Source organism: Mus caroli, unplaced genomic scaffold, assembly GCF_978045245.1.
Source record: "Mus caroli unplaced genomic scaffold, Mus_caroli_1 scaffold_13, whole genome shotgun sequence".
NCBI classification, from domain to species: Eukaryota; Metazoa; Chordata; class Mammalia; order Rodentia; family Muridae; genus Mus; species Mus caroli.
In genome coordinates this window covers 74206485-74229128 of record NW_028227268.1, presented here as the reverse complement: position 1 = coordinate 74229128, position 22644 = coordinate 74206485, and the positions used below count along the sequence as shown (strand labels likewise).

At 41.4% G+C, this 22644-nt stretch overlaps 1 protein-coding gene across 3 annotated transcripts in view; it reads right to left on the bottom strand.

Moving 5' to 3' along the window:
• Positions 1-15925, bottom strand: part of LOC147001548 (interferon-gamma-inducible GTPase 10-like) — a 47744-nt gene extending 31819 nt beyond the window's left edge. For 2 of the 3 annotated variants that reach the window (XM_085830078.1, XM_085830080.1), the window contains exons 1-2: positions 15839-15925; positions 15577-15726 (exon numbers count right to left, since the gene is read on the bottom strand). The gene's annotated coding sequence lies outside the window, so the exon portion shown is untranslated. Of the gene's footprint in view, positions 1-15576; positions 15789-15838 lie in introns of those variants that run through there. The other variant, XM_085830079.1, reaches the window with a different exon arrangement.
• Between the last annotated feature and the right edge of the window lie 6719 nt (positions 15926-22644).

Sequence of the window (22644 nt, the reverse complement as noted above, 5' to 3'; positions counted from 1 at the left end):
AATCTACCAAGAACTCTCAATTCTGAATATCTATGCTGCAAATGCAAGGGCACCCACATTCATAAAAGAAACTTATAGTAAAGCTCAAAACACCATTGTACCTCACCCAATAATAGTGGGAGACTTCAACATCCCACTCTCATCAATAGACAGATCATGGAAACAGAAACTAAACAGAGCCACAGTGAAACTAACTGAAGTTATGAACCAAATGGATTTGACAGAGATCTATAGAACATTTTATCCTAAAACAAAAGGATATACCTTCTTCTCAGTACCTCATGGTACCTTCTCCAAAACTGACCATTTAATTGATCACAAAACAGTCCTCAACACATACAAGTTTGAAATCATCCCATGCATCGTATCAGATCACCATGGACTAAGACTTGTCTTCAATAGCAACAAAAACAATAGAAAGCCCACATACACATGGAAGCTGAAGAATGCCCTACTCAGTGATAACTTGGTCAAGGAAGAAATAAAGTGAGAAATTATAGACATTTTAGAATTCAATGAAAATGAAGCCACAACATACACAAATGTATGGGATACAATGAAAGCAGTCCTACGAGGAACACTCATAGCTCTGAGTCCCTCCAAAAAGAAACTGGAGAGAGCATGCACTACTTGCAGCTTGACAGCACCTCTGAAAGCTCCGGAACAAAAAGAAGCAAATACCCAAGAGGAGCAGATGGCAGGAAATAATCAAACTCAGGGCTGAAATCAACCAGGTAGAAAGAAAAAGAACTATACAAAGAATCAACAAAACCAGGAGCTGTTATTATTATTATTATTTTTTGATAAAATCAACAAGATAGATAAACACTTAGCCAGACTAACCAGAGAGCACAGAGACTGCATCCAAATTAACAAAATCAGAAATGAAAAGGGAGACATAACAACAGGAACCAAGGAAATTAAAAAACTTCAGGTCCAACTACAAAAGCCTGCACTCAACAAAACTGGAAATTCTTGATGAAATGGACAATTTTTTAGACAGATACCAAGTACCAAAGTTAAATAAGGATCAGATAAATGATCATAACAGTCCCCTAACCCCTAAAAAAAATAGAAGCAGTCATTAATAGACTCCCAACCAAAAAAAAGCCCAAGACCAGATGAGTTTATTACAGAGTTCTATCAGACATTCAAAGAAGACCTAATACCAATATCTTTAATCTATTCCACAACATAGAAACAGAAGGAACACTACCTAATTCATTCTACAATGCCACAGTACTCTGATACCTAAAGCACACAAAGACCAAAAAAGGAAAGAGAACTTCAGACCAATTTCCCTTATCAATATTGATGCAAAGATACTCAATAATATTCTTGCAAAATGAATCCAAGAACACATCAAAACAGTGATCCGTCATGATCAAGTAGGCTTCATCCCAGAGATTCTGGGTTGGTTCAACATATGGAAATCCATCAATATAATGCACTATATAAACAAACTGAAAGAAAAAAAAAGGTCACATGACCATTTCATTAGATGCCGAGAAAGCATTTAACAAAATCCAACACCCCTCCATGACAAAAATCTTGGAATGATAAGGAATTTAAGGCCCATACTTAAACATAGTAACAGCAACATAGAGCAACCCATTAGCCAACATCAAACTAAATGGAGAGAAACTGGAAGCAATCCCACTAAAATTAGGGACTAGACAAGGCTGCCCACTCTCTCCCTATGTATTTAATATCACACTTGAAGTCCTAGCCAGAACATTTGGACAACAAATGGAGGTCAAAAGAATACAGATTGGAAAGGAAGAAGTCAAAATATCCCTCTTTGACGACGACATGATAGGATACTTAAGTGACCCCAAAAATTACACCAGAGCACTCCTACAGCTGATAAACAACTTTAGCAAAGTGGCTCGATATAAAATTAACTCAAATAAATCAGTAGCTTTCCTCTACTCAAAGGATAAACATGCTGAGAAAGAAATTAGGGAAACAATTTTATTTTATTTTATTTTATTTTATTTTATTTTATTTTATTTCATTTTTGGTTTTTCAAGACAGGGTTTCTCTGTATAGCCCTGGCTGTCCTGGAACTCACTTTGTAAACCAGGCTGGTCTCAAACTCAGAAATCTGCCTGCCTCTGCCTCCTGAGTGCTGGGATTAAAGGCATGTGCCACCATGCCCGCTGCGAAACAAAATTCTTAATAATAGTCACAAATAATATAAAATACCTTGGTCTGACTCTGACTAAGGAAGTGAAAATCTGTATGACAAGAACTTCAAGTCTCTGAAGAAATAAACTGAATAAGATCTCAGAAAATGGAAAGATCTTCCATGCTCATGGATTGGCAAGATGAATATAGTAAAAATGGCTACTTTGCCTAAAGCAATCTACAGATTCAATGCAATCATCATCAAAATCCCAACCTAATTCATCACAGAGTTAGAAAGAGCAATTCTCAAATTAATGTGGAATAACAAAAAACCCAGAAAAGTAAAAACTATTCTCAACAATAAAAGTACTTCTGTGGGAATCACCATCCCTGACCTCAAGCTCTACTACAGAGCAATTGTGATAATAACTGCATGGGATTGGTTCAGAGACAGGCAGGTAGATCAATGGAATAAAATTGAAGACCTAGGAATGAACCCACACATATGGTCACTTGATCTTCGACAAGGGAGCTTAAACCATCCAGTGGAAAAAAGACAGGATTTTCTTTTCTTTCTTTCTTTCTTTCTTTCTTTCTTTCTTTCTTTCTTTCTTTCTTTCTTTCTTTCTTTCTTTCTTTCTTTCTTTCTTTCTTTCCTTCCTTCCTTCCTTCCTTCCTTCCTTCCTTCCTTCCTTCCTTTCTTTCTTTCTTTCTTTCTTTCTTTCTTTCTTTCTTTCTTTCTTTCTTTCTTTCTTTCTTTCTTTTTTCCCCCTGAAACAGGGTTTCTCTGTATAGCTCTGGCTATCCTGGAACTCACTCTGTAGACCAGGCTGGCCTTGAACTCAGAAATCTGCCTGCCTCTGCCTCCCAAGTGCTGGGATTAAAGGTGTGTGCCACCAAGCCCAAAAGACAGCATTTTCAACAAGTGGTGCTGGCACTACTGGCGGTTATCATGTAGAAGAATGCGAATTGATCCATTCTTATCTCCTTGTACAAAATTCAAGTCTAAGTAGATCAAAGAACTCCACATAAAACCAGAGACACTGAAATTTATAGAGGAGAAAGTGGGGAAAAACCTCAAAGATATGGGCACAGGGGGAAAATTCCTAAACAGAACAGCAATGGCTTGTGCTGTAAGATCAAGAATTGACAAATGGGACCTCATAAAATTGCAAAGCTTCTGTAAGGTCAAAGACACTGTCAATAAGACAAAAAGGCCACCAACGGATTGGGAAAGGATTTTTAACAAGCCTAAATCTGATAGGGGACTAATATCCAATATATGAACTCAAGAAGGAGGACTCTAGGAAATCAAATAACCCCATTAAAAATGGGGCTCAGAGCTAAACAAAGAATTCTCACCTGAGGAATACTGAATGGCTGAGAAGCACCTGAAAAAAATGTTCAGCATCCTTAATCATCAGGGAAATTCAAATCAAAACAACCCTGAGATTCCATCTCACACCAGTCAGAATGGCTAAGATCAAAAATTCAGGTGACAGCCGATGCTGGCAAGGATGTGGAGAAAGAGGAACACTCCTCCATTGTTGGTGGGATTGCAAGCTTGTACAACAACTCTGGAAATCAGTCTGGCAGTTTCTCAGAAAATTGGACTTAGTACTACCGGAGGATCCTGCAATACCTCTCCTGGGCATATATCCAGATGTCCCAACCGGTAGGAAGGACACATGTTCCACTATGTTCATAGCAGCCTTATTTATAATAGCCAGAAGCTGGAAAGAACCCAGATGTCCCTCAACAGAGGAATGGATACAGAAAATGTGGTACATTTACACAATGGAATACTACTCAGCTATTAAAAACAACGAATTTATGAAATTCTTGGGCAAATGGATGTATCTGGAGGTTATCATCCTGAGTGTGGTAAACCAATCACAAAAGAAGTCACTTAACATGCACTCACTGATAAGTGGATATTAGCCCCAAAACTTAGAATACCCAAGATACAATTTGTAAAACACCAGAAAATCAAGAAGAAAGAAGACCAATGTGTGGATACTTCATTCCTCCTTAGAATAGGGAACAAAATACCTATGGAAAGAGTTACAGAGACAAAGTTTGGAGCTAAGATGAAAGGATGGACCACCCAGAGACTACCCCACACGGGGGTCCATCACATAATCAGCCACCAAAGGCAGACACTATTGCATATGCCAGCAAGATTTTGCTGCAAGGACCTTGATAACAACTGTCTTGTGTGAGGCTATGCCAGTGCCTGGCAAATACAGAAGTGGATGCTCACAGTCATCTATTGGATGGAACACAGGGCCCACAATGGAGGAGCTAGGGAAAGTACCCAAGGAGCTGAAGGGATCTGCAACTCTATAGGTGAAACAACATTATGAACTAACCATTTCCCCCAGAGCTCGTGTCTCCAGTTGTATATGTAGCAGAAGATGGCCTTGTCGGCCACCATTGGGAAGATAGGCTCCCTGGTCTTGCAAACTTTATCTGCCCAAGTACATGGAAACGCCTAGCCAAGAAGTGGAAGTGGCTTGGGTAGGTGATCAGGGTGGGGGGAGGGTATAGGGGACTTTTGGGATAGCATTTAAAATGTAAATGAAGATAATATCTAATAAAAATTGAAAAAAAAAAAAAGAATTGAAGACCCAGAAATGAAACCACACACCTATGGTCACTTGATGTTTGACAAGGGAGCTAAAACCATCCATTGAAAAAAAGACAGGCTCTTCCGGTCAGAAAAGCACCTGGGTAGATAGGGCGCCAGTCCAATCATGCGGGACCTGAGACTGCTCTGGTTGGGGAGGCAGAAATCCGGCCTACATAGGGCCCCAAGCCTCTTCCGGTCAGAAAAGCACCTGGGTAGCTAGGGCGCAGGGTCGGCTGACACTCGCCAGCTACCCACAACACCCGCCACAGGATCTTAAGACTTCTGGAGAGTGGAACACAGCTTCTGCTCCAATCCAATTGCGCGCGGGACCAGAGACTGCATTAGTTAGGGAAGCAGAAAACCGGCCTGAGTAGGACCACAGGCCTCTTCCGGCTGGACCAGCACCGGGGTACCGCCAGCTACCCACGACCACCGCCACAGGATTTTGAGACTGCTGGTGAGTGGAACACAGCTTCTGCTCCAATCTTTAAACAGTGACAACGACAACAACTAACCCCAGAGATTACCAGATGGCAAAAGGTAAACGTAATAATCTTACTAACAGAAACCAAGACCACTCACCATCATCAGAACCCAGCACTCCCACTTCGCCCAATCCAGGGCACCCCAACACACCGGAAAAGCTAGACACGGATCTAAAAGCATATCTCCTGATGATGGTAGAGGACTTCAAGAAGGACTTTAATAACACACTTAAAGAAATACAAAGGAACACTGGTAAACAGGTAGAAGACAGTAAAGAGGAAGCACAAAAATCCCTTAAAGAATTGCAGGAGAACACTGCTAAAGAGTTACAAATCCTTAAAGAAAAACAGGATAACCTAATCAAACAGGTAGAAGTCCTTAATGAAAAACAGGAAAACACATCCAAACAGGTGATGGAAATGAACAAAACCATACTAGACCTAAAAAGGGAAGTAGACACAATAAAGAAAACCCAAATTGAGGCAACACTGGAGATAGAAACCCTAGGAAAGAAATCTGGAACCATAGATACCAGCATCAGCAACAGAATACAAGAGATGGAAGAGAGAATCTCAGGTGCAGAAGATTCCATAGAGAACATCGGCACAACAATCAAGGAAAATGTAAAATGCAAAAAGATCCTAACTCAAAACATCCAAGAAATACAGGACACAATGAGAAGACCAAACCTATGGATAATAGGAGTGGATGAGAATGAAGATTTTCAACTCAAAGGACCAGCAAACATCTTCAACAAAATTATAGAAGAAAACTTCCCAAATCTAAAGAAAGAGATGCCCATGAACATACAAGAAGCCTACAGAACTCCAAATAGACTGGACCAGAAAAGAAATACCTCCCGACACATAATAATCAGAACAACAAATGCTCTAAATAAAGATAGAATACTAAAAGCAGTAAGAGAAAAAGGCCAAGTAACATATAAAGGCAAGCCTATCAGAATTACACCAGATTTTTCAACAGAGACTATGAAAGCCAGAAGATCCTGGACGGATGTTATACAGACACTAAAAGAACACAAATTCCAGCCCAGGCTACTATACCCAGCCAAACTCTCAATTAACATAGATGGAGAAACCAAAGTATTCCACGACAAAACCAAATTCACACATTATCTCTCCACGAATCCAGCCCTTCAAAGGATAATAACAGAAAAAAACCAATACAAGGACAGGAACCAAGCCCTAGAAACAACAAGAAGGTAATCCCTCAACAAACCTAAAAGAAGACAGCCACAAGAACAGAATGCCAACTTTAACAACAAAAATAACAGGAAACAACAATTACTTTTCCTTAATATCTCTTAATATCAATGGACTCAACTCCCCGATAAAAAGACATAGACTAACAAACTGGCTACACAAACAAGACCCAACATTTTGCTGCTTACAGGAAACTCATCTCAGAGAAAAAGATAGACACTACCTCAGAATGAAAGGCTGGAAAACAATTTTCCAAGCAAATGGTATGAAGAAACAAGCTGGAGTAGCCATTCTAATATCTGATAAGATTGACTTCCAACCCAAAGTCATTAAAAAAGACAGGGAGGGACACTTCATACTCATCAAAGGTAAAATCCTCCAAGAGGAACTATCAATCCTGAATATCTATGCTCCAAATACAAAGGCAGCCACATTCATTAAAGAAACTTTAGTAAATCTCAAAGCACACATTGCACTTCATACAATAATAGTGGGAGACTTCAACACACCACTTTCACCAATGGACAGATCATGGAAACAGAAACTAAACAGGGACACAGAGAAACTAAGAGAAATTATGAATCAAATGGATCTGGCAGATATCTACAGAACATTCTATCCTAAAACAAAAGGATATACCTTCTTCTCAGCACCTCATGGTAATTTCTCCAAAATTGACCACATAATTGGTCACAAAACAGGCCTCAACAGATACAAAAATATTGAAATTGTCCCATGCATCCTATCAGATCACCATGGACTAAGGCTGATCTTCAATAACAAAATAAATAATAGAAAGCCAACCTTCACGTGGAAATTGAACAACACTCTTCTCAATGATACCTTGGTCAAGGAAGGAATAAAGAAAGAAATTAAGGACTTTTTAGAGTTCAATGAAAATGAAGCCACAACATACCCAAACTTATGGGACGCAATGAAAGCATTTCTAAGAGGAAAACTCATAGCTCTGAGTGCCTCCAAAAGGAAACTAGAGAGAGCACACATTAGCAGCTTGACAACATACCTAAAAGCACTAGAACAAAAGGAAGCAAATTCACCCAAGAGGAGTAGACGGCAGGAAATAATCAAACTCAGGGGTGAAATCAACCAAGTGGAAACAAGAAAAACTATTCAAAGAATCAACCAATCAAGGAGCTGGTTCTTTGAGAAAATCAACAAGATAGATAAACCCTTAGCCAGACTCACTAGAGGGCACAGGGAAAGCATCCTAATTAACAAAATCAGAAATGAAAAAGGAGACATAACAACAAATCCTGAAGACATCCAAAACACAATCAGATCCTTCTACCAAAGGCTATACTCAACAAAACTGGAGAACCTGGATGAAATGGAGAAGTTCCTAGACAGATACCAGGTACCAAAGTTGAATCAAGATCAGGTTAATGATCTAAACAGCCCTATATCCCCCAAAGAAATAGAAGCAGTCATTAATAATCTCCCAACTAAAAAAAGCCCAGGACCAGAAGGGTTTAGTACAGAGTTCTATCAGACCTTCAAAGAAGATCTAATCCCAGTTCTTCACAAACTATTCCACAAAATAGAAACAGAAGGTACTCTACCCAACTCATTCTATGAAGCCACAATTACTCTGATACCTAAACCACAAAAAGACCCAATAAAGATAGAAAACTTCAGACCAATATCCCTTATGAATATTGATGCAAAAATCCTTAATAAAGTTCTTGCTAACCGAATCCAAGAACACATCAAAACAATCATCCATCCTGACCAAGTAGGTTTCATCCCAGGGATGCAGGGATGGTTCAATATACGGAAATCCATCAACATAATCCAGTATATAAACAAACTCAAAGACAAAAACCACATGGTCATCTCGTTAGATGCGGAAAAAGCATTTGACAAGATCCAACACCCATTCATGATAAAAGTCTTGGAAAGATCAGGAATTCAAGGGCCATACCTAATCATGATAAAAGCAATCTACAGCAAACCAGTAGCCAACATCAAAGTAAATGGTGAGAAGCTTGAAGCAATCCCTCTAAAATCAGGGACTAGACAAGGCTGTCCACTTTCTCCATACCTATTCAACATTGTACTTGAAGTCCTAGCCAGAGCAATTCGACAACAAAAGGAGATCAAAGGGATACAAATTGGAAAAGATGAAGTCAAAATATCACTTTTTGCAGATGATATGATAGTATATATAAGTGACCCTAAAAATTCCACCAGAGAACTCCTAAGCCTGATAAACAGCTTCGGTGAAGTAGCTGGATATAAAATTAACTCAAACAAATCAATGGCCTTTCTCTACACAAAGAATAAACAGGCTGAGAAAGAAATTAGGGAAACAACACCCTTCTCAATAGTCACAAATAATATAAAATATCTTGGCATGACTCTAACTAAGGAAGTGAAAGATCTGTATAATAAAAATTTCAAGTCTCTGAAGAAAGAAATTATAGAAGATCTCAGAAGATGGAAAGATCTCCCATGCTCATGGATTGGCAGGATCAACATTGTAAAAATGGCTATCTTGCCAAAAGCAATCTACAGATTCAATGCAATCCCCATCAAAATTCCAAATCAATTCTTCAAAGAATTAGAAAGTGCAATCTGCAAATTCATCTGGAATAACAAAAAACCTAGGATAGCAAAAACTCTTCTCAAGGATAAAAGAACCTCTGGTGGAATCACCATGCTGGACCTAAAGCTCTACTACAGAGCAATTGTGATAAAAACTGTATGGTACTGGTATAGTGACAGACAAATAGACCAATGGAATAGAATTGAAGACCCAGAAATGAACCTACACACCTACGGTCACTTGATCTTCGACAAGGGAGCTAAAAACTTCCAGTGGAAGAAAGACAGCATTTTCAACAAATGGTGCTGGCACAACTGGTTGTTAACATGTAGAAGGATGCGAATCGATCCATTCCTATCTCCTTGTACTAAGGTCAAGTCTAAGTGGATCAAGGAACTTCACATAAAACCAGAGACACTGAAACTTATAGAGGAGAAAGTGGGGAAAAGCCTTGAAGATATGGGCACAGGGGAAAAATTCCTGAATAGAACAGTAATGGCTTGTGCTGTAAGATGGAGAATTGACAAGTGGGACCTCATGAAACTACAAAGCTTCTGCAAGGCTAAAGACACCATCAATAAGACAAAAAAACCACCAACAGATTGGGAAAGGATCTTCACCTATCCTAAATCAGATAAGGGACTAATATCCAATATATATAAAGAACTCAAGAAGGTGGACTCCAGAAAGTCAAATAACCCCATTAAAAATGGGGCTCAGAACTGAACAAAGAATTCTCACCTGAGGAATACCGAATGGCAGAGAAGCACCTGAAAAAATGTTCAACATCCTTAATCATCAGGGAAATGCAAATCAAAACAACCCTGAGATTCCACCTCACACCAGTCAGAATGTCTAAGATCAAAATTTCAGGTGACAGCAGATGCTGGCGAGGATGTGGAGAAAGAGGAACACTCCTCCATTGTTGGTGGGATTGCAAGCTTGTACAACCACTCTGGAAATCAGTCTGGCGGTTCCTCAGAAAATTGGACATAGTACTACCGGAGGATCCAGCAATACCTCTCCTGGGCATATATCCAGAAGATGTCCCAACTGGTAAAAAGGACACATGCTCCACTATGTTCATAGCAGCCCTATTTATAATAGCCAGAAGCTGGAAAGAACCCAGATGTCCCTCAACAGAGGAATGGATACAGAAATTATGGTACATTTACACAATGGAGTACTACTCAGCTATTAAAAAGAATGAATTTATGAAATTCCTAGCCAAATGGATGGACCTAGAGGGCATCATCTTGAGTGAGGTAACACAATCACAAAAGAACTCACACAATATGTATTCACTGATAAGTGGATATTAGCCCAAAACTTAGGATACCCAAGATATAAGATACAATTTGATAAACGCATGAAACTCAAGAAGAATGAAGACCAAAGTGTGGACACTGTTCCCCTTCTAGGAACAAAACACCCAGGGAAGGAGTTACAGAGACAAAGTTCGTAGCTGTGATGAAAGGATGGACCATTTAGAGTCTGCCGTATCCAGGGATCCATCCCATAATCAGCTTCTAAATGCTGACACCATTGCATACACTAGCAAGATTTTGCTGAAAGGACCCAAATATAGCTGTCTCTTGTGAGACGATGCCGGGGCCTAGCAAACACAGGAGTGGATGTTCACAGTCAGCTATTGGATGTATCACAGGGCTCCCAATGGAGAAGCTAGAGAAAGTACCCAAGGAGCTAAAGGGATCTGCAACCCTATTGTTGGAATAACATGATGTACTAACCAGAACCCCGGAGCTCTTGTCTCTAGCTGCATATGTATGGAAAGATGGCCTAGTCGGCCATCAATGGAAAGAGAGGCCCATTGGACTTGCAAACTTTATATGCCCCAATATAGGGGAATGCCAGGGCCAAAAGAATGGGAATGGGTGGGTAGGGAAGTGGGGGGCGCTATGGGGAACTTTTGGGATAGCATTGGAAATGTAATTGAGGAAAATATGTAATAAAAATATTAAAAATTAAAAAAAAAAGAAAAAAGACAGAATTTTCAACAAATGGTGCTGGCACAACTGGCGGTGATTATGTAGAAGAATGTGAATTGATCCATTCCTATCTCCTTGTACTAAGGTCAAATCTAAGTGGATCAAGGAGCTCCACATAAAACCAGAGACACTGAAACTAATAGAGGAGAAACTGGGGGAAAGCCTTGAAGATATGTGCACAGGGGAAAAAATCCTGAACAGAACAACAATGGATTGTGCTGTAAGATCAAGAATCGACCAATGGGACCTCATAAAATTTCAAATCTTCTGTAAAGCAAAGGGCACTGTCAATATGATAAAACAGAATGCAACAGTTGGAGAAAGGTCTTTACCAACCTTACATTTGATAAATGGCTAATATCTAATATATATATACAAAGAACTCAAGAATTTAGACTCCAGAGAACCAAAAACCCTATCAAACTGAGGTACAGAGCTAAACAAAGAATTCTCACCTGAGGAATACCAAAGGGCTGAGAAGCACCTAAAGAAAAGTTCAAGATCCTTAGACATCAGAAAAATGCAAATCAAAACAACTCTGAGTTTTCATCTCACACTAGTCAGAATGACTGAGATCGAAAACTCAGGTGACAGCAGATGCTGGCAAAGATATGGAGAAAGAGGAACACTCCTCCCTTACTGGTGGGATTGCCAGCTGGTACAACCAGTCTGGAAATCATTCCGGCAGTTCCTCAAAAAACTGGACACAGTACTTCCTGAGAACTCAGCTGTACCACTCCTGGGCATATACTCAGAAGATGCTCCAACATGTAATAAAGACACATCCTCCACTATGATCATAGCAGTCCTATTTATAATAGCCAGAAGCTACAAAGAACCCAGATGGCCTTCAACAGAGGAATGCATAGAGAAAATGTGGTACATTTACACAATGGAGTGCTACAAAGCTACTAAAACAATGATTCATGAAATTCTTAGACAAATGGGTGGAACTAGGAAATACCATCCTGAGTGAGGTAACCAAATCACAAAATAACACACATGGTATGCACTCACTGATAAGTGGATATTAGTCCAAAAGTTTCACAGACCATATCAAGCTCAAGAAGAAGTAAGACCAAAGTATGGATACTTTGGTCCTTATTAGAAGGAGGAAGAAAATACCCATGGGAGAAGATACAGAGACAAAGTGTGGAACAGAGACTGAAGGAAAGGCCATCCAGAGACTGCCCCACCTGGGGATCCATTCTATATACAGTCACCAAACCCAGATATTATTGTGGATGCCAACAAGTGCTTGTTGACAGGAGCCTGATATAGCTGTCTCCTGAGAGGCTCTGCCAGTGCCTGACAACTACATAGGTGGATGCTCTCAGCCAACCATTAGATTGAGCACAAGGTTCCCAATGAGGAACAAAAGAAAGGACTGAAGGAGCTAAAGGGGTTTTTAGCCCCATAGGAAGAACAACAATATGAACCAACCAGAACCCCTAAAGCTTCCAGGGACTAAATCACCAACCAAAGAGTACACAGGGAGGGATGCATGGCTCCAGCTGCATAGATAGCAGAGGATGACCTTGTTGGACATCAGTGGGAGGAGAGGCCCTTGGTTCAGAGAAGGCTGGATGCCCCATTATAGGGGAATGCCAGGACCAGGAAGCTGGAGTGTGTGGGTTGGTGAGCAGGGGGTGAGGGAATGGGATATAGCATTTTCAGAGGGGAAACCAGGAAAAGGGATAACATTTGAAATGTAAATAAAGAAACTATCTAATAACAAGTCACAGCTAGAAAAGTAGAGAAACAAAAAATATGGCTGGCTTAAGAAAATTAATCTACAGTTTCAATGCATTTCCTATCCACATTCTAATGTCACCATTCACAGAGTTAGAAAAAAAATTAAGGAAAAGTAATTGTTGTTAAAGTTGACATTCTGTTCTTGTGGCTGTCTTCTTTTAGGTTTGTTGAGGGATTACCTTCTTGCTTTTTCTAGGACGTGGTTTCTGTCCTTGTATAGCTGTCTCTTCTGAGACTATGCCGGCGCCTAGCAAACACAGAAGTGGATGCTCACAGTCAGCTATTGGATGGATAACAGGGCCCCCAATGGAGTAGCTAGAGAAAGTAGCCAAGGAGCTAAAGGGATCCACAATCCTATAGGTGGAACAACAATATGAACTAACCAATACCCCCCCCCCCCAGCTCGTGTCTCTAGCTGCATATGAATCAGAAGATGGCCTAGTCGGCCATCACTGGAAAGAGAGGCTCATTGGTCGTGCAAACGGTCCCCTCAGTACAGGGGAACGACAGGGCCAAGAAGTGGGAGTGGGTGGGTGGGAGAGCGTGTGGGGGACTTTTGGGATAGCATTGGAAATGTAAATGAAATAAATACCCAATAAAAAAGAAAAAGAAAAAAATTAAATTTAGTTGAAAGTATGAAAGATCCCAGACAACGCAAGCCTGAGGCAGGGAAAATACTCATGACATCACTGTCCTTGGTTTCAAGCTCTGCCTCAGAACCATAGTAAGAAAAGCACATGGTATGGCCTGGACACCAGACATGATAAAAGCAGGAGAGCTCAGGCAATACAGACATAAACCCATAGGGCTACAAGCACCTGACCTTTGTTTGTTTCTTCCCTCCTCCCTGTCCTCTTTTTTTCTTTCAAAGGATCTTATTGGATAAAGGACTTTCCTTTAAGACATGGTGCTCAAAACTCTGGAAAGAAACACACTTAAGAAGTAGGGATAGATGGGGGCTTTGCCAGTAGGGCTCCAGCTGCTCAGGAAATAAGGCCATGACTACAAGCAGGAGCTCATGGAAATTCAAAGCTTCTGTCCAGTAAAGGAAGCAGACAAGGAAAAAGACAGCTTGCCAGATGGGAGGGGATCCTTGTTAGCAATTCATTCAACAGAAGATTAATGTTCAAAATATGCAAAGAATTTAAAACAAAAACCCTGCTCAATGAGAAAACAAACAGCCCAATCAAACCATGGGGCATGTAACTGAACAGAGTTCCAGAAGAAGAAATACAAATGGACAATAAATGTATATGTATATTTTTTAATGTGTTCAGTATCCTCAGCCATTAAAACATGCGAATTGTAGCTACTTTGGGATTTCATCTCACCTGAGTCAGAGAGGTTTGCATCAAGAGGGAAAATGGCAACACATGCTGGTGTGGATGTAGCAGAAGGGGAGTCCTTATTTGCTGCTGTGGGGCTGTAAACAAGCACAGCCATTATGGGGTCAGTGACACCATTCCTGAGCATAGCCCAAAAGGACTCTATATCCTAGCACAAAGATACTGGAACATTATGTTCATTACTGCTCTAGAGACAATACCTGAGAAATGCAATCACCCTAGATAATAAGTGGATAATGAAAATGTGCCACAGAGACATAATGGAACTGGATTCATGCATAAATATAAATGCAAACGTATAATTTCCAGACAAACTGGCAGAAATACTAAATGTTAAGTGAGTTCACCCAATGTCAGAAAGGCAAACCTGATGTTTCCACTCACATGTGGGTTTCAGCTTCTCATTTTTAGGTATGTATATTTATGTTGTAGGAAGTGTTTGCAGAGGCCAGGAAACCGGAAGGAGGGCCATAAGAGGAGTAAAAATAGCTTTGGGGGGAGCTAGATAGTAGCGTATATGGGATATTCAAGTGGACTTCAGAATAATGGGAACTGAGAGTTACAAACCCAGAGGACAGCCAGAGAGCTGTGGCACAGGACTGGCTGTGGTGTGGCCAACCAAAAACCAGTATGTAAAGCTAAAGACGATTCAGTGGGAATCCCAGCCCCAAGGGTGGGCTACTTCCTCATGATTTGCTGGTTATGAAGACTCCTCAAACCCCCTCCCCCAAACAGTCAAGGTATTGTGAGTGCTGGTTACATTGAAAAGGGGAACTGAGAAGTTTGAAGAGAGAGGCTTCTCACAGTTCCCTTCTAGAAGAGGAAATAGCAGTGGGTGTTCTGGATAGGATTTTATCCTCATGGGGGTAAATAAAATAGCTCCAGTATAGCTGGGTGTGGTGGAGCATGCCTTTAATCTCAGCTCTAGAAGGCAGAGAGGCAGAGGTAGCTGGATCTCCTTGAGTTTGAGGCCAGCCTTGTCTACAGGTTCTAGGTCAGTCAGAGGCACACTGTGTGATCCAGTCTCACCCCAAACCAAAACCAAAACCAAAATAACAACAACAAAAACGCCACCACCACCACCACCACCACCACAACAACAACAACAACAACCCTACACCAAAGAGGTTCCAGTATTGACTGTGAGCAATCTGGTCACACAAGCTGCCCTCTTTCTCCAAGCTCAAGCTGGCATCAGAAGAGCAACAGGCTTAGGATGTGCATGTGATAGGGAAGTTTGTTGCTGCCTGGATGTTGGGTTGGGGGTGCTCTGTGGTGCAGAACACAGAGAAGAGCCTTTCTGTGAACAACCCCTGAGTGAAATAAGCCATGACCGAAGGTCCTCTACACTGCTACCAGGAGACTACCTTTGATATCACAAGTAAGCACTCGATTTCTCGTCAAGCTGTACTTAGAACCCTTCAGGTACCTGTTCCTGAGCAGTGATGGCAGTGGCCCTCCTGTGATGTCACCTCTTTCTTTTCTGTCAGCAAGGTCACCTGGGTAGCTCTCTTTGGAATCCTCTAAGCTGGGGCGTTCAGGAAACAGATGGGATGCAGAGTGTTGGTGTCTTGGTGCTCTGGAGAGAAGAATATACGGGAAGAAAAGGCAGATGTTTTCATATTTCCTTCCAGATCTTAGTCCCCACGGCCTTTGCTCTTTGTTCTGCAGTTCCTAGATCTGAATCTTACCTGCCTTGTCCTTAAAGGGAGGGACTGCAGTGAGGTTAGGTTTTAGTTTCTATTCCCAGACTTCTGTGTCTTGTTTACACAGTCAGCTGAAAAGGTTTCACATCCTTCTGCAGAGAGGGAGGTGGAGCTCTGCTGAAGTGGACAACTCCAGGGCTTCCTGAGAGCTCTAGTCAGTACTTTGGTAGCCTAGTCCTGTCTCAGGGCTCACCCCCCTAACTGATCATTTTGCCTTCCTACATCTTTTCAGATCATGTCATCTATTACTGAGTAGTTCTGACTTTTATACCCAGTGTGTCCATGGTTCAGTGATTGCAGACCCTTCTAACCCTGCTCTGTGCGTATTCTGTTGACCTTCTCTTCTCTTCTCTTCTCTTCTCTTCTCTTCTCTTCTCTTCTCTTCTCTTCTCTTCTCTTCTCTTCTCTTCTCTTCTCTTCTCTTCTCTTCTCTTCTCTTCTCTCTCTCTCTCTTTCTCTCTCTCTCTCTGTGTTTGTGTGTAGGTGGACATCTGTGTGTAGATGCTGTCATCTCTCAGATATCATGCTCCTTATTTTTTAGACAGACACACTCACTGGCCTGGACTTCTCCAATTAGGGAAGTGTGGCTGACAAGCGAGCTTCAGGGTTCTGCCCCTCTCCTTTCTCAGTGCTGGAATTACAAATTCACTCCACTATGCCTGTCTTTTATGTGGATTCTGGTGTCTAATCCATAACTTTCTCTTTGAAAGACAGTTACTCACCACGTGATTATCTCCCTAGCCACTCATAGAAAAATCCACAGAGATGGTGATCACTATGATTAATGTGTTAAGTTCGCTGTGCTACATTTTATTAAAAACAAAATCATTTTTATCTTGTATAACCTATGAGGAAGTTGCTCCCACTTTGAATGTACTCTGTCAACTGGCCAGATGGACTATTTCCTGGTGCAGCTGGGCTATCCTTAAAAAATTGCTAATTGTTCAAAAAGTTTTCATTGCCCCCAGATATTCTTACAAGATAGTGAGTGTGAAGATTAAACAGGCTAACTGCTAAGCTCTGCTGTTGTGTGCACTGCTTGCTTGGGTGGCTGAGGACCCTGCTGAAGTTCTGTTACAGAATCAAGGCTTGCCCATGCCCAGATAGGATATGAGTTCATTTGATCCCCAAAATAATAACTGTGATTTTTCCCTCTATAATTGTTCAGCTAACAATAGCTGGGACATTACCTAGAGATTTCTCTCTGGTTTGGTCTTGGTCAGTCTCCTTCTTAATAAAACACCTCTAATTTACTAAAACCAAAACACCAGCTGTTATGTCCCTATTCCCTGGGAACCCCAGGAGAGCCCATGAACTGCAGGGCCCAATGTAATCATGTATAAAAGTCTTTATTATTATTATTATTATGAGTCAGACTAGGATCACAAACCTTATCTCTCCTTTGTTGTAAAGAGCATCTGTAACAATTGCTGACAATCATCTCAAGCGGGTTGATGGGTAAAAAGGACGGTGTCTAATAGACCAATGATCTCTTTAGGGTTGTTAGGGAACCTAGCATCTTCTCTTTTTTAACTGTAAAGATCAGCAATAGTGAAAGGCCACTATTGATGTGGTTGATTTCCCTGTTTGTCAACTGGCTCTGTGGCTCTCAGGGGTAAGATAGTGGAATCTGCCTCCGGTGCTGCAGCATGATGAAGTCAGCTTCTGTATCCCAGTTCTTCAGCTCCTACAATTGTGCTGTGACTCTCACAATGAAACCAAGGAGGAGTTATGTTCAGGGCTTAGCAAGACAATAGTAAGAATGTGACAGGATGTGTGTGGTAGGGGTAAGGGATGACTTTGTCTCCAGGATATCAGAGATACAGCCTGGAGACATCAGCTCCTTTCTCACAAGTTCTGCTTTTCCAGTCATTCTAACCTGTCAATGAACTAAATAAACCATAATCAGGGTGAGGAGTTGCTAGCAATATGCCACCGTCTGAGTAGGCAGAAGCGTATTGTTATCAGTGGGCAGTGATGTGTACTTGTAATGTACCTGTAACTAGGACTATGGGCTCCCATCCTCAGGGACAGACTTCATCAGGGACAGGATGAAAGGGTGCTGCCTCAGGATATCCAAGACCAAGTTCTCAGCACAAAAGAGATTCCTTTGTCCCATAGGGTCAAAGGGCAGGGACTAGAAGACAGACACAGGGGACACATGGAGCAAGGAGGGGAAGGGAACAAGGGAGAAGGGGAAAGGCTATTTGTTCCTGAAGGGGACAAAATGTCTACCTCTGGATAGAGAGGAGGCACATGTGGTTCATAGGCAAATGGCAGTTTATAAAGGCAAACATGGAAACCCAGTGTTAGGATGAAGTGTTTAATTTTAATTGTGTATATTAATTAGGGGTGCCACAAAGGGATTTTGATTGCTGGACATCAATTCTTTGATAACTAGACCTTGGTAGTTGACCTCAGGAAGAGGAAGTGGTCAGATAAATAAGGTAGACCTTCGTGGCTAGCTTTAGGAATAGAATGTAATGGGTTTTGTTTGTTTGTTTTTAGCAAGGCAGAGGGAATGGAGGAGAAGGGCAAGGCCTGCCAGAGCAATGTTTGCCATCATGGGCTGTCTAGCTTCCCTTCACAGCCCATGCCAGCTGCTGACAACTTCTTTCTGCAAGGTGTCAGCAGCAGCTTTCCTCTGTGAAGTATTGAAGCACACAGAAGCAGATTAAAGTCTGAGCTAACCAGTAAGAATGGATAAGATCAAAAACTCAGGTGACAGCTGATGCTGGCGAGGATGTGGAGAAAGAGGAACACTCCTCCATTGCTGGTGGGATTGCAAGCTGGTACAACCACTCTGTAAACCAGTTCGGCGGTTCCTCAGAAAATTAGACATAGTTCTACTGGAAGATCCAGCAATACCACTCCTGGGCATATATCCAGAAGATGCTCCAACTTGCAATAAGGACACATGCTCCACTATGTTCATAGCAGCCTTATTTACCCAGAAGCTGGGAAGAACCCAGATGTCCCTCAACAGAGGAGTGGATACAGAAAATATGGTACATTTACACAATGGAGTACTACTCAGCTATTAAAAACAATGAATTTTTTGAAATTCTTAGGCAAATGGATGCATCTGGAGGATATCATCCTGAGTGAGGTAACCCAATCACAAAAGAACACACATGATATGCACTCACTGACAAGTGGATTTTAGCCCAGAAGCTCAGAATTCTTCTTAGAAGGGGGAACAAAATACCCATGGAAGGAGTTACAGAGACAAAGTTCAGAGCAGAAACTGAAGGAACGACCATCCAGAGACTGCCCCACCTGGGGATCCATCCCATAAACAACCACCAAGCCCAGACACTATGGCAGATGCCAAAAGAGCTTGCTGACAGGAGCCTGATATAGCTGTCCCTGAGAGGCTTTGCCAGTGCCTGGCAAATACAGATGCTCACAGTCATTCATTGGGCGGAGCACAGGGCCCCCAATGAAGGAGCTAGAGAAAGTACCCAAGGATCTGAAGAGGTTTGCAGCCCCATAGGAGGAACATCAACATGAACTAACCAGTATCCCTGGAGCTCCCTGGGACTAAACCACTAATCAAAGAAAACACATGATGGGACTTGTGGCTCTAGCTGCATGTGTAGCAAAGGATGGGCTAGTCGGTCATCAATGGGAGGAGAGGCCCTAGATCCTGTGAAGGTTCTATGCCCCAGTATAGGGAAATTCGAGGGTCAGAAATGGGAGCGGGTGGGTTGGGGAACAGAGTTAGGGGGTAGAGGATAGGGAATTTTCGGAGGGTAAACTAGGAAAGGGGATAACATTTGAAATGTAAATAAATGAAATATCTAATAAAAAAATAAAGTTGAACTAATGGTGGACAGTGAGTGTACTGGCTAGTTTTGTGTCAACTTTACACAGCTGGAGTTATCACAGAGAAAGGAGCTTCAGTTGAGGAAATGCCTCCATGAGATACAACTGTAAGGTATTTTCTCAATTAGTGATCAAGGGGGAAGGGCCCCTTGTGGGTGGGACCATCTCTGGGCTGGTAATCTTGGTTCTATAGGAGAGCAGGCTGAGCAAACCAAGGGAAGCAAGCCAGTAAAGAACATCCCTCCATGGCCTCTGCATCAGCTCCTGCTTCCTGACCTGCTTGAGTTCCAGTCCTGACTTCTTTGGTGATAAACAGCAGTATGGAATTGTAAGCTGAATAGACCCTTTCCTCCCCAACTTGCTTCTTGGTCATGATGTTTGTGCAGGAATAGAAACCCTGACTAAGGCAGTGAGCATTTTCCACACTGAGTCAGGGGTATATATTTTAGAGGCATGGGAGGGCATGTCTCTCCACAAGCTCACTTTCATCTTCACGACACAATGTAGGTGTGGGAGCCTGGTGGTTTCTTCTGGATTGAGCCATTACTACTGATTCATGGACTAGGTTGCCACTGCTGATTCATGTTGGTGTCTTGCTAGTGGACTCAACTGCTGACAATGGAGATTGGAATCACTTCTAAACAGGTCCACAATCCCCTTGTCCTATTAGCCCTCTTCCTCCCCTACCTCTTTGTTCAGTGGGCTATAAGGAAGGGTGAAGCATTAGGTTTTGAAAAATCTAAGCCTACAAGTCCCTTCCAAAACCCAGTGTATTTTCATAGCTGTGTTATCTGTCTCATTGACATTTAAAAGAATTTAAAGTCAATAATGTATTATTCAATCTATCTTATATTTCCCTTTTGTTCTATGAGCATTTTCTTTAAAGTCACGTTAGATCTCTTCATAATTGTTTGTCTTGTAGGATTGTAAGGTATGCTTGTAACATGTTCTATGTCATGATATATGAAACACTGTTGTAATCTAAGGGATACATTTACTGAAGCATTTTCAGCCTCAGTCTGTAGAGGAATCTCCAAGAATGCCATCACCTCTAATAAAGTTATGATCCCAGAATCATCCTTTTCGGAAGAAGTCCATTGAAAATCTGATTGTGTATCAATAGAATGGTGTATCAACATATGTCCATATTTTAGGTTTTCAAATTCTACAAATAGGAACCTATATGCTATTGTTTGACATTATCCTGAGGTAGTATCATCACATAGAATCAGGATGCTCAATTCAGTATATTGTATTCCTATTGGTTGGTTGCTCTTCTAATCTCTAACCCCTCCCTCTTTTCCCAATCTACTACTTTTGTGTTGTTTTAGTAGGTTCTAGATTGAATTCATTTGAATGTTCTTTATTTTGATTTTTAGAATCCCCAACCTCTGTTTTATAGCCTGTAATCTTTTAGTGTTTTTTAAAAGTCTGAGTTTGTTTTATTTTGATATTCCTAAAAGGGGATATATAAAATTATAACATTTTTTACCTTATTAGAAATTCTGCGGGCTGGTGAGATGGCTCAGTGGGTAAGAGCACCTGACTGCTCTTCTGAAGGTCCAGAGTTCAAATCCCAGCAACCACATGGTGGCTCACAACCATTTGTAATGAGATCTGACTCCCTCTTCTGGTGTGTCTGAAGACAGCTACAGTGTACTTACATATAATAAATAAATCTTTAAAAAAAAAAAAGAAATTCTGCTCTCCCATCAATAAGACAAAAAAACCACCAACAGATTGGGAAAGGATCTTTACCTATCCTAAATCAGATAAGGGACTAATATCCAATATATATAAAGAACTCAAGAAGGTGGACTCCAGAAAGTCAAATAACCCCATTAAAAATGGGGCTCAGAACTGAACAAAAAATTCTCACCTGAGGAATACCTAATGGCAGAGAAGCACCTGAAAAAATGTTCAACATCCTTAATCATCAGGGAAATGCAAATCAAAACAACCCTGAGATTCCACCTCACACCAGTCAGAATGGCTAAGATCAAAAATTCAGGTGACAGCAGATGCTGGCGAGGATGTGGAGAAAGAGGAACACTCCTCCATTGTTGGTGGGATTGCAAGCTTGTACAACCACTCTGGAAATCAGTCTGGTGGTTCCTTAGAAAATTGGACATAGTACTACCGGAGGATCCAGCAATACCTCTTCTAGGCATATATCCAGAAGATGTCCCAACCGGTAAGAAGGACACATGCTCCACTATGTTCATAGCAGCCCTATTTATAATAGCCAGAAGCTGGAAAGAACCCAGATGTCCCTCAACAGAGGAATGGATACAGAAATTATGGTACATTTACACAATGGAGTACTACTCAGCTATTAAAAAGAATGAATTTATGAAATTCCTAGCCAAATGGATGGACCTGGAGGGCATCATCTTGAGTGAGGTAACACAATCACAAAGGAACTCACACAATATGTATTCACTGATAAGTGGATATTAGCCCAAAACTTAGGATACCCAAGATATAAGATACAATTTGCTAAATGCATGAAACTCAAGAAGAATGAAGACCAAAGTGTGGACACTGTGCCCCTTCTTAGAATTGGGAACAAAACACCCATGGAAGGAGTTACAGAGACAAAGTTTGGAGCTGTGATGAAAGGATGGACCATCTAGAGACTGCCGTATCCAGGGATCCATCCCATAATCAGCTTCTAAACGCGGACACCATTGCATACACTAGCAAGATTTTGCTGAAAGGACCCAAATATAGCTGTCTCTTGTGAGACTATGCAGGGGCCTAGCAAACACAGGAGTGGATGCTCACAGTCAGCTATTGGATGTATCACAGGGCTCCCAATGGAGAAGCTAGAGAAAGTACCCAAGGAGCTAAAGGGATCTGCAACCCTATAGTTGGAACAACATGATGAACTAACCAGTACCCTGGAGCTCTTGTCTCTAGCTGCATATGTATCGAAAGATGGCCTAGTCGGCCATCAATGG